Source organism: Pan troglodytes, chromosome 20 (genome assembly GCF_028858775.2).
Source record: "Pan troglodytes isolate AG18354 chromosome 20, NHGRI_mPanTro3-v2.0_pri, whole genome shotgun sequence".
Classification (NCBI taxonomy): domain Eukaryota; kingdom Metazoa; phylum Chordata; class Mammalia; order Primates; family Hominidae; genus Pan; species Pan troglodytes.
The window spans coordinates 17,669,607-17,682,575 of record NC_072418.2 but is presented as its reverse complement, the minus strand read 5'-3'; the positions used below and the strand labels follow the sequence as shown (position 1 = coordinate 17,682,575).

General features: G+C 46.0%; 1 protein-coding gene across 6 annotated transcripts in view; it reads left to right on the top strand.

Annotated features, from left to right (window-relative positions):
* The first annotated feature begins 8,601 nt into the window (after positions 1 to 8,601).
* Positions 8,602 to 12,969, top strand: part of SLC1A6 (solute carrier family 1 member 6) — a 29,889-nt gene continuing 25,521 nt past the window's right edge. The window contains exons 1-2 of one of the 6 annotated variants that reach the window (XM_016935336.3): positions 8,865 to 8,953; positions 11,441 to 11,712. The gene's annotated coding sequence lies outside the window, so the exon portion shown is untranslated. Of the gene's footprint in view, positions 9,158 to 9,259; positions 10,357 to 11,440; positions 11,713 to 12,969 lie in introns of those variants that run through there. The other 5 variants (XM_016935335.3, XM_016935337.4, XM_016935339.3 and 2 more) reach the window with 5 other exon arrangements.

The following is a 12,969-nucleotide window of genomic DNA, read 5'->3' as shown; positions in this document are numbered from 1 at the left end:
ACTCGGCGACTAAGCTAAATAATATTCCAATGTCAATAATTAAAAAAAAAAACAACTCATGAAATTAATGCAAACAATCCATGGTTAACCCAAATAGCAGAATGTTCAAGATAGAATCAGTAAGAGTGCTGAACTGAGCCACACAGGAGCCTGAAAAGCAGAAGGCAATGGGCGCGTTGGCTCACGCCTGTAATCCCAGCACTTTGGGAGGCCGAGGTGAGTGGATCACCTAAGGTCAGGAGTTCGAGACCAGTCTGGCCAACATGGTGAAACCCCGTCTCTACTAAAAATACAAAAATTAGCTGGACGTGATGGTAGTCACCTGTAATCCCAGCTACTCGGGAGGCTGAGGCAGGAGAATCACTAGAACCCGGGAGGCGGAGATTACAGTGAGCCAAGATCATGCCACTGCGCGACAGAGCAAGACTCCCTCTAGAAAAAAAAAGAAAAAAGAAAAAAGCAGAAGGAAAAGTAGGAACTTTGGTCCTGTCTTTATTTAACATGTTGATCTATTTGTTCATTGTGGATTTTTTTGCATTCATTTTGATTTCTAAAAAGATTTCATTGAAATATTGTTTCTCTTTAATACCGAGGTTTTTTTTGGTACTCCTTTACTTTTGTTTTATTGAAGTGAAATTTGTGTAATGTAAAATTGTCTTTTTTTTTTTTTTTTTTTTTTTTTTGACACAGAGTCTCCCTCTGTCACCCAGGCTGGAGTGCAGTGGCGATATCTCGGCTCACTGCAACATCCCCCTCCCGGGTTCAAGCAATTCTCTTCCTCAGCCTCCTGAGTACCTGGGATTACAGGTGCGCATCACCACACCCAGCTAATTTTTGTATTTTTGGTAGAGATGGGGTTTCACCATGCTGGCCAGGGGGCTCGAACTCCTGACCTCTAGTGATCTATCCACCTTGGCCTCCCAAAGTGCTGGGATTACAGGTGTGAGCCACTGCACCTAGTCAAATTAACTCTTTTAAAGAGTACAATTCCCAGTGTCCTGTAACCATCACCTCTATCTAGGTCTAGAACATTTCAATCGCCCCAAAAGGAAGTCTATACCCTTTAGCAGTCACTCATCATTTCTCCCGCCTGCAGCCCCTGGCAACCACGAATCTGCTTTCCAAATCTAGGATAGGATTTGCCTATTCTGGACATTTCATATAAATAGAATTATATACACTTATGTGGCCTTTTGTATCTGGCTTCTCTCACTCAGCATTATGTTTTTTAAGGTGTGTTTTAAAAATATTTTTATTTTAAAATTTTATTTAAATGACAGATAAAATTGTGTGTATTTGTTGTGTACAGCATGATGTTTTGAAATATACACACACACATTGTGGAATGGCTAAATCTAGCTCATCAATATGTGCATTGCCTTCCAAAGTTCATTTTTATGGTAAGAACATTTACAATCTACTCTCTTAGCATTTGTCTAGAATACAATGTATTGTTATTAACTAGAGTCACCATGTTGTACAACAGATCTCTTGAAATTATTCGTTTTTTTGTTTTGTTTTGTTTTGTTTTTTGAGACGGTGTCTCACTCTTGTTGCCCAGGCTGGAAAAATTAGCCAGACCTGGTGGCGCACACCTGTAGTCCCAGCTACTCAAGAGGCTGAGGTGGAAGCATCACTTGAGCCCAGGATGTCAAGGCTACAGTGAGCTATGATTGCACCACTGCACTCCAGCCTGGGTGACAGAGGGAGACCCTGTCTTAAAAAAAAAAAAAAGGCCAGTTTCATTTAGGCTTGTACTATATAAAGCATTACAATTATTCATTTTATTAAATCCTTTTTTTTTTTTTTTGAGACAGAGTTCACTCTTGCCGCCCAGGCTGGAGTGCAATGGTGCAATCTCGGCTCACTGCAAACCTCTACCTCCCAGGTTCAAGCAATTCTCCTCCCTCAGCCTCCATAGTAGCTGAGATTACAGGCACCCACCACCATGCTGGGCTAATTTTTTTTGTATTTTTAGTAGAGATGGGGTTTCACCATGTTGGCCAGGCTGGTCTTGAACTTCTGACCTCAGGTGATCCACTCACCTCGGCCTCCCAAAGTGCTGGGATTACAGGCGTGAGCCACTGTGCCTGGCCCATTTTATTAAATCTTGACTCTTGAGTATATGTCTTTTTAATATTCTGTGTGATGCAATGGGAAGTATGGATAAAAAATTTTTCTACACACAGAAGTACCACGGTAGCTGTCTCCAAGACAAAAAAAAAAAAAAAATTACTGCTTGTGTGAGTGTTTGAATTGCAAGCTGAACCAGCTACTTTTTTTCATGGAATTCCATTTTGAGACAGACAAACCTCAGCTATTCTGACATGGTGTATTAGTCTGTGTGTGTGTCTGTTTTTTTTTTTTTTTTCTTTTTTGAGACAGAGTCTGGCTCTGCTGCCCAGGCTGGAGTGCAGTGGTGTGATCTCGGCTCACTGCAACCTCCACCTCCTGGGTTCAAACAGTTCTCCTGCCTCAGCCTCCTGAGTAGCTGAGTGGTATGCACCACCATGCCCAGCTAATTTTTGTATTGTTAGTAGAGATGGATTTTTGCCATATTGGACAGGCTGGCCTCAAACTCCTGGCCTCAAACGATCCTCCCTCCTTGGCCTCCCAAAGGCTGGGATTATAGGCGTGAGCCACAGGGCCCGGCCAGACTGTTTGCATTGCTATAAAGGAATACCTGAGACTGGGTAATTTATAAAGAAAAGTGCTTTATTTTGGCTCACAGTTCTGCAGGCTGTACAGGAAGCATGGCACTGGCATCTGTTTCTGGTGAGGGCCTCAGGCAGCTTCCAGTCATGGTGGAAGGTGAAGGGGAGCAGAAATGTCAAATGGTGAGAGACAGCAAGAAAGAGAGAGGGAGGAGGTGTCAGGCTCTTTTAAACAGCAAGCTTTCCCATGAACTTATAGAGTGAGAACTCACTCATTACCAGGAGAATGGCAGCAAGCCATTCACAAAAAATCCACCCCCGTGACCAAAACACCTCCTGCTAGGCCTGCCTCCAACACTGGAGGTCACATTTCAACATGAGATTTGGAGGGGACAGAACATCCAAACCACATCAAAGGAGGTTTGACAGACATTTTTGCAAAAATGAAAGAAATATATCTGTCACTTCAAGGAAAATGATTCATAGTCATTATTGTCAATGATAAAATTTGCACTTTTTACGCCTGTAATCCCAGCACTTCGGGAGGCCGATGTGGGCGGATCACCTAAGGTCAGGAGTTCAAGACCAGCCTGGCCAACACGGTGAAACCCCGTCTCTACTAAAAATACAAAAATTAGCCAGGCATGGTGGCACGCACCTGTAATCCCAGCTACTCAGGAGGCTGAGGCAGGAGAATTGCTTGAACAAGGGAATTGGAGGTTGCAGTGAGCCAAGATTGCGCCATTGCATCCAGCCTGGTGACAGAGCAAGACTCTATCTTAAAAAAAAAAAAAAAAAAAATTGCACTTTTGAGTGAAAATTATAATTTTTAAAAATTTGTATTCACGACTGTGAGAACTTCCCAACACTTTAAAACTTTCCATGAGATCAGTGATGATATTAACAAACATGACTTTTTGCTATTGCATAATGAAATGTGTTAATATGTAGCAGATCTGTAACTAGTGAGCTAACATTTTTCAAATGACGAATGCATGAGGTTTCAAAATCATGCATGGTTAAAAGACGAGCTTAATGGATTTTAATATTAACAGAACGCAAGAATTCACGGACAGGGTTTCCAATTCTGCATTGCAACTGTTCTTGAAGAAACTAAAATATGTAGCATTTTGGTGTCGTCTCAAAGAATAGACACAGTTACCTGAAAAGCTGATTAAAATAATCTTCCCTTTTCAACTGCCTGTCTGTGTAAGACTGAATTTTTTTCATGTATTTCAACCAAAACAATATACCATTACAGATTCAATGCAGAAGCAGACACAGTTGATTTTCATGATTCATGGTAGTTATATTCTATGAAGTTGCTTTTTTTTTGTTTTTTATTTTAGAGATGGAGCTTTGCTCTTGTTGCCCAGGCTGGAGGGCAATGGCACGATCTCGGCTCACCACAATGGTGCGATCTCAGCTCACTGCAACCTCCACCTCCTGGGTTCAAGCGATTCTCCTGCCTCAGCCTCCCAAGTAGCTGTGACTACAGGCAAGCACCACCATACCTGGCTAATTTTGAATTTTTAGTAGAGGTAGGGTTTCTCCATATTGGTCAGGCTGGTCTCGAACTCCCGACCTCAGGTGATCTGCCCGCCTCAGCCTCCCAAAGTGCTGAGATTACAGGCATGAGCCACCGCACCCAGCCCTATAAAGTTGCTTTGAACACTGAAGTAGCAAATACTAAATCACTGCTTCCAGGGGGAAGTACAAGATTTAGTTTCTGTAAGCACCTGGTCACAACATTTTTGTCAACTGATATATACTTTGTTTTATTTGTGTTTTTGTTCAAAGACTCCATATTTAATATATGTTGCTGATTCATTAACATTGAGCTCATGGCCAACAGTACTAAAAATTATGTCTGAGCATAGCTTACCTAACATACATATTGTCTCTGTAAGGCACGTCACAGCCTCACAGCCTTACAGCCTTACAGCCTTTTTTTTTTTGGTGTTGTTGTTCTTGTTGTTGTTGTTTTTTAGAGCTAAAATCTTGCTCTGTCGCCCAGGCAGGAGTGCAGTGGTACGATCATAGCTCACTGCAGCATCAACCTTCCAGGCTCAAGCGATCTTCCCACCTCAGCCTCCTGAGTAGCTGGGACCACAGGCACGCCCCCCATACCTGGCTCATTTTAAAATTTTTTATGGAGATGGGGGAGTCTCGATATGTTGCTCAGGCTGGTCTCAAATTCCCGGGCTCAAGTAATCCTCCTGTCTTGGCTTCCCAAAGCGCGGCTGGGATTGCAAGTGTGAGCCACCACACCCAGCTACCCCACAGCCTTCTAGAGCTTAGAAACACACTAAGCACTTCAGCTTAGAAACGCTAGACAGCACTTCAGCAAAGTGCCCGGGACCATTTTAAACAGCGAAATCAACAAAAAACATGAAAATTAGAAAAGTATGGCACTAAACAGGCCACAAATAGGATGCTTGTTCACTGTATGAGCTGAAACAAGGTAACAGAGCATGGTTCTTTTGCACCTCAGCTACAAATGTTCACGCCATGCAGCTCAAAATGTTAATCTCTCTGCGAATGACCCAGAACAACGTCAGAATCTCTGCAAGTATTAATTTTGGGGTCACAAATACATGTTAGTGAGTGAGTGACTTTGCAAATACAGAATCCGTGAATAATGAAAATCAACTGTATAAAAATTCCGTTTCCTTTTGATGAAGGTAGCCATTAAAGCAATTTGAAAAAGTGTAAAACAATGTCACTCTTCTTTTTTTGTTCTTGTTTTGGAAAATACAGTTATTTTTCGTAAAAATATGCTATTTTATGTTAACATGTAGTAGGTTTATTTTTGTTATGTTAAAATGAATAAATGTTGAAACACTTTTTCAGTTTTAATTTCTGATACTGTAAAGATCAATAGCTATAACCTATATAAACAAAAGCTCTTTGGGATCTCCCAGGATCTTTTTAAATTAAGACACAGTTTCTGAGAACAGTTTTAGATTTACATAAAAAATGAAAAGATAGTACAGACAGCTCCCATATGCTCACTTGACTTAGTTTCACTTGTTATTAATATATTTCATTAGTATGGCACATTTGTATAATTACCATATTGTAATATTGATATATTATTATATTGATACATTATTAACAAAATGTTATTGTTACAGATAACTTTTTTTGAAACAGACTCTTACCCTGTTTCCCAGGCTGGAGTGCAGTGGCACGACCTTGGCTCACTGCAAACTCTGCCTCCTGGGTTCAAGTAATTCTCTTGCCTCAGCCTCCCGAGTAGCTGGGATTACAGGCACCCGCCACCATGCCTGGCTAATTTTATATTTTTAGTAGATATGGGGTTTCACCAGGTTGGCCAGGCTGGTCTCGAACTCCTGACCTCTAGTGATCTGCCCACCTCGGCCTTCCAAAGGGCTGGGATTACAGGTGTGTGCCACCATGCCCGGCCAATATGGATACATTATTATTAGCGAAAGCCCATACTCTATTCAGATTTCCTAATTTTTTCCTTATATCCTTTTTCTTTTCTAGGATCTCACATTACGTTTTGTTGTCATATCTTCTTAGACTCCTCTCGGCTGTGACAGTTTCTCAGACATTCCTTGTTTTCTCATTTTTAAATTTTATTTTTTTTTTAGAGACAGGGTCTCGCTCTGTTGCCCAGGCTGGAGTGCTGTGGCACAATCATAGTTCACTGCAAACTCAACCTCCTGGACTCAAGCGGTCCCAGATTCAATCTCTTGGACTCAAGCGGTCCTCCTGCATCAGCCTCCTGAGTATCTGGGACTACAGGCACCTGCCACCAAACCCTGCTCCACACGTTCCTTAATTTTTAATGACTGTTTTGAAGAGGACTGCACAGGTAGATTATCGGATGCCTCGCTATTGAAATTAGTCTGATGTTTTCCTCATGCTTAGGCTTGAGTTATGGTTTCTTTGGGATCCTCCGTGATTGTTACGGGTGTAAAGGGCTTGCAAGGCCAATTGCCAGGGAACAACTGCTATTTTATTTACTTATTATTTTGTGTGACAGACCGAGGGCTCTGTTGTCCTCGCTGCTGAGTCTCCAGCTTCTAGCACATCCAAGTGCACAGTAAGTATTTGTGGAGTGAATGACCGTAAGAGGCAGGAGTTCAGGGGCAGCTCTAGGTTCAAGAAGGATGCAGAATCGTCTAAGCATAGTGAGTGACTGAAGCAGCGGAGTGAGAAGGTTGCAGAGAGGGGTTGCCAGTGTGGTCCAGGGGAATCTGACATCTAGGACACAGATTCAGCCTTAGCCGTACATTGGGGAGCATTCAAATATACTGATGCCTGGGTCCCACTTCCAGGTATGCTGATGTGCTTGGTATAGAGTGTGGCTTGGGCATCAGATTTCTTTTCTTTTTTTTTTTTTTTTTTTTTTAGACAAGGTCTTGCTCTGTTGTCCAGGCTGAAGTGCGGTGGCGCAATCATAGCTCACTGTAACCTCAAATTCCTAGGCTCAAGTGACCCTCCTGCCTCAGCCTCCTGAGTAACTGGGAGTACAGGTGTGTGCCCAGCTAATTTTTTGATTTTTTTTTTTTTAAATAGAGACAGAGTCTTGCTATGTTGCCCAGGCTGATCGTGAACTTCTGGGCCCAAGTGATCCTCTCTCCTTGGCATCCCAATGTGCTGGGATCACATGCATGAGCCACTATGTCAGGCTGGCTTCAGAATTTTTAAAACCTCTCCAGGTAGTTTTAAAATACAGCTAAGTTTGAGAATCACCTATCTAGGAGTTGTTGCAAAGAAGCAGAGCCAGGGCGATGCATGCAAAGAATTAGAATTTGGGCATCTGTTTCCTGGCTGTGTGACCTTGGACAAGTTATTGAACCTTTCTGAGCACCTGTCCCCGCCCTGAAAATAGAGGAAGTGATATATACTTTATAGGAGTGTATAGATTAAATATAAGTATTAATAAAAGAGCCTACCTAGTTCAGGAGGTCGCCATCAACACTTCATCAACAACAACAACAATAATAAAAAACATTGAACGTGCACTGACTTTTTTTTTTTTTTTTTTGACGGAGTCTCGCTCTGTCACCCAGGCTGGAGAGCAGTGGTGCGATCTCGGCTCACTGCAACCTCCGCCTCCTGTGTTCAAGCGATTCTCCTGCCTCAGCCTCCCGAGTAGCTGGGACTACAGGTACCCGCCATCACGCCTAGCTAATTTTTGTATTTTTGTAGAGAGGGGGTTTCACCATGTTTGCCAGGCTGGTCTCGAACTCCTGACCTCAAGTGATCCTCCCGCCTCGGCCTCCCAAAGTGCTGGGATTACAGGCGTGAGCCACCGTGCCCAGCCTGCACTGAGTTTTTATTCATACGACAGACCTGATGCTCAGATCTTTAAATGGCATTAGCTCTCAGGAGAGGCAGAAGATGTGGGAAGCAACCAAGTCATTGCCTTTCGAGAAGAAAAGTCGAGTGCACCTTGCCTGGTGTGCTCTAAAGACAGCAAAGAATAATATTAATTACAATAGGAACGACATTATCCGTCTCCCATTTGCCCAATGCTTCGCGCTGGCACGGAGCATTTCCAGCCTCACGCGCTTTAATTTTCTCAGCTTTAATTTTCTGTGGGGTCGGCCAAGCCATCTTCCTTGTTTAGCGGAGGAGACCAGGCTCAGAGAGGGAGAGGTGTTGGCCCAAGGGCACACAGCGGCCAAGTGGCCAAGGCCGGAAGGTGCACCCGCAGGGAGAAGGGGGCAGCGGAGCCCTCTCCCTGGCTATTGTTACTGGGACACTAGAGCCGCGCCTTCCCCAGGCCTCCGCCGAGGCTGCTGGAGCGGGTCCCGCGGTGCCAGGGCCTGTTCCCCGCGCTCCGCCAGGGATGCTGGGGCCTCCGAGGGTTCCGGAGGCAGTTTAGGGGGCGGGGGCGCGGAGGCGCGGCTTCGAGCAGGGGGCGGGGGCTGGATGCCGGAGAGGCCACTCACCCCCGCCCACCCCCAATCCCCCTCCCTTCCCAAGCACGCGGTCCCCCTTCTCCCACGCGGCTGCGGAGCCTGGGCTGGGCGCGGGGGAGGCGGGGGGCATCGCGGAGGGGATCCCGCCCCCTCCCCCGGCCGCTCGGTGCCCCCACACCCACGTGAGCGCAGGGCCGGCCCGGATCCCTCCCGCAGCATAGCGCGTCCCGGCTCCGCGCCGGTGCCTCCACGGTCCGGTCCCCGCGCCGGTGCTGCACAGTCCCTGGCGGGTCCCCGCGGCCCCGGCCGGGCGCTTCGCCGGGCTCCGGCTCCTGCATCCGGGCGCAGCGCGCAGGCCGAGGCGCGGGCAGGCCGCCCCCGCCGCTCCGGACGCCGGTGAGTGGGGGCTCCGCGGCTCGGCGCGGGGACTCGGTGTGGCTGCGGCGCGGAGGTTGCGGGCAGGTGGGGGATCCAAGGCGCTGGGGTCAGGCGTGTGAGGCGCTCCCTGCGCCCACGTCCCCACCTCTGCGCCGCCCTTTGTCTCTGAGCTCCTGCTTGCCCCTTAGAGCCGTTGCCACCGCTTTTCTCCTGGTCGTTCTGGTGAGTTTCCTATCCCCTTAGTTATCCCCGGGTCTCCCTGCCCGTCTCCCCACCTCCCCAACCCGTGGCCTCCGCACACAGGCACGTTTCCAGCACCGAGCCTGATGCCTTGTGCATTTATAGGGCTCGGTTGCCTTCTCTGTCAGAGGGCTTATTTCACCAATTTCAGATGTATCTGATGTGGCTGAGGCTGCAGAGGGTCTGGGCATTAGTGTGTGTGTGTGTGTGTGTGTGTGTGTGTCAGAGAGAGAGAGAGAGACTGAATTTGTGAGTGGGATCGCCGTCCTGAACAGGTGTGTGGAGCTGAATGTTTAAATGTGAGGATGATTTCGAAAGTCTGAAGTTTGTGTTTTGTGCCCTAAAGAGAGAGAGTGTGTGTGTGTGTGTGTGTGTGTGTGTGTGTGTGTTTCTGTGTGTAGGTAGGAATTGTATGGCTGTCACTGCCTCTGTAGGATTTAATTCATGAAGGGTAATTGTGCAGAGCCACGAAGGTGTGTGTGGTTGTGTGCCTGAGGGTGTACATGAATGTGTATGTGTGTGTGCAGAATTGTATGACTGCATGCCTGGAATTGCATTTCTGAAGGTGTGGGTGGTTGCATGCCTGAGGGTGTACATGAATGTGGCAAGTGTGTGTGTGAGTGTGTCTGTGTGCAGAATTGTACAACTGTGTGCCTGGAATTGCATTTCTGAAGGTGTGTGGTTGTGTGCCTGAGGGTGTACATGAATGTGGGAAGTGTGTGTGTGTAGGGATTGTATGACTGCATGCATGGAGCTGCATTTCTGAAGGTTTGTGTGGGTGTGTGTGTGGTTGCATGTCTGAAGAGTTTGCATGTGACTGTGTCTGTCTGGGGTTGTGGATATGTCAATTGCATACAACAGGTTTTCGAGGTTATGTGTGCGTGTGTGTGTCTGAGTGTGTGTGATGTACTTGGTTTCCATGCCGTCTCTCTCTTCCCTCACTCACTCCTCTGGCTAGCATAGCATTGACATAAAATGTACAGAAAGCATTTTCAGTTTGCTCACTGTAGCTTGCTTTAGTTTTAGGGATGTAAGAGGCTCCAAGAAGCAGCCCACACATCTCATCAGATCTAAGTGTCTAGAGGTTGGGAGAACCAAGTGGGAAAGACCCACCCTCACCCCTCACCCTGTAGAAACTGGGGACACTAGAAGGGACATTTTCTGAGCAGGAAACCCAAGAGGTAGGTCCAAAAGAAAGCCTAGACCCAGGAAAGCCTAGAAAAGAGAGAGCCCAGGGTGGGGGAGAAGAGAGAGACCCAGAGAGGCCCAAGTGGAGTCTAAGATCACATTTCAAGTCAAACTTTTTTTAAACTAGTATTATTATTAATTGACAATCATGATGGTACATACTTATAAGTGATGCAGACAGGACTGAGAAAAATTGATAGTATGACAATCTCACACTGTAGCATTTTACTCTATTCTTAATTTTGTATGAGTTAGGTTTCTGCTTTTTATCAACCACAGTTGGCAACTATTTTATGGTCATCAGGTGCTAAGATGCTGTTTTCTTTTCTTTTAGACAGGGTTTTACGCTGTCACCCAAGTTGGAGTGCAGTGGTACGATCATAGCTCATTGCAGCCTCAAACTCCTGGGTTCAAGCGATCCTCCTGCTTTAGCCTCTTGAGTAGCTAGGACTACAGGCACAGGCCACCGTGCCTGGCTAATTTTTAATTTTTAAAAATGAGACAGGGTCTGGCTATGTTGCCCAGGCTGGCCATGAACTCCTGGGCTCAAGCGGTTCTCCAGCCTTCACCTCCCAAAGTGTTGGGATTGCAGGCATGAGCCACTGCGTCTGGCCCACAGATGCTAAGTGTTGTCTGCTCTTCTCCAGGGGTCAGCAAATTTTTTCAGCAAATGGCCCGAGAGTAAATATTTTGAGCTTTGTGGCCCGTACAATCTCTGTCCCAACAACTCAACTCAGGCATTGTAGCTTGAAAGCAGCTGTAGACAATAGGTAATGCATGAGTGTGGCTGTGTGCCAATAAAACTTTATTTACAAAAACAAGCAGTAGGCTGAATTTGACTAGCAGACCATGGTTTGTCAATACCGTATTATGTCTTGTAAGGAAGAGAAAGGAACCAGACAAAACTCTAGCCTCGGGAGTTTTCCTGACTGTTCAGATCTTAGCTGAATGATCTCCCTTGGTATCTACAGGCAACTTCCTGCTGTGGCTTAGGGACTGGAAACATAATATCCCAGAGGGATTCCCTGTGTAGTCTGTGGTTCACTCTTTGGGATTTTTTTTTTTTTTTTTTCACAGCAAGAAGAAGCAGCATTGTGGTTTCAGGAGATGGGTCCATTTGGAGCAGGATCCTAAGTGGGGCTTGGCATTGGGAATTTGGATTAGCTCTAGAGGACGCAGGATCTGGAAAACCAGGGCAGATGTCCCATCCCTTGGATATGGTGGGGAGTTGAGGAGGGCAAGGAAGATCCCAGAAAAGCCAGTGGCAGCAAAACACAAAGGCCAGGGACCTACATACTGGTAAAACTGAGACCTCCAAGAAACCTGCAGCTCGACCTGGTTGAATTCAGGTACTGGGGTGTGGCTGGGGTGGGGGTGAGAAAAAATATCAGGGAGCCTTGATCCCTTAGGAAGTAGATGGGGGAGCGGCCGGGCGCTGTGGCTCATACCTGTAATCCCAGCACTTTGGGAGGCTGAGGTGGGTGGATCACCTGAGGTCAGGAGTTCGAGACCAGCCTGGCCAACAGTGAAACCCCGTCTCTACTAAAAATACAAAAATACTAAAAATAAGTAAACATGCGGTATTACACTTTGCTTCTGAATTATTGCACTTAAGAGAATGGCCTCCAGTTGTATGTGTGTTGCTGTAAAAGACACTTTATTATGGCTGATTAGTATTCTGTGATATACATAATGAAACATAGATAAAATACTGTAATCAACAATGTAGCAAGAAAATGTGATATTGATATAAATGTGATACAGATCTATTTATCTATAATATGATAAACTTATCTATATCACATTTTCTTTAATCGTCCATTGGTGGACACTTAGGTTGATTCCATATCTAGGCGATTGCAAATATTGCTGTGATGAAACATGCCAGTGCAGATATCCTTTTGATACAATGATTTGTTTTCCTTGGGGTGGATATTCAGTAGGGAGGTTTCTGGATGGGATGGAGTTCTTTGAGAAATCTCCATACTGTTGTCCTTTCCACTGGGTAGATCGAAAGGGAGCCCGTGGGAGAGGGAGCCTAAGAGTGGGTCTAGAAGGAAGAACAGAATTCTCAGTATGCCTGGAAGAAGGGCACCACCCTTTCTTGGTTATGAGAACAGTGTAGGTTAGGAGGTATAGTACCTATAGCACACAGTGCTTTTAGGGACCCACAGAAAAGTCCCCTTCCCTTTCCTTCCCTTCCCCTTTCCCTTCCCCCTTCCCTTCCCTTCCCTTTGTCCCCTTCCCTTTCATTCCCTTCCCTTCCCTTTGTCCCCTTCCCTTCCCTTTGTCCCCTTCCCTTCCCTTCTGTTCCCTTCCCTCCTTTCTTTCTCTCTTTTTTTCCTTTTTTTTTTTTTTTTTTGACAAAGTCTGGCTTTGTCACCCAGGCTGGAGTACAGTGGTGCAATCTTGGCTCACTGCAACCTCTGCCTCCTGGGTTCAAGTGATTCTCCTGCCTCAGCCTCTGGAGTAGCTGGGATTACAGGCGTGTGACACATCCAGCTAATTTTTGTATTTTTCATAGAGATGGGGTTTCGCCATGTTGGCCAGGCTGGTCTCGAACTCCTGACCTCAAGTGATCTGCCCGCCTCGGCCTTCCAAATGCT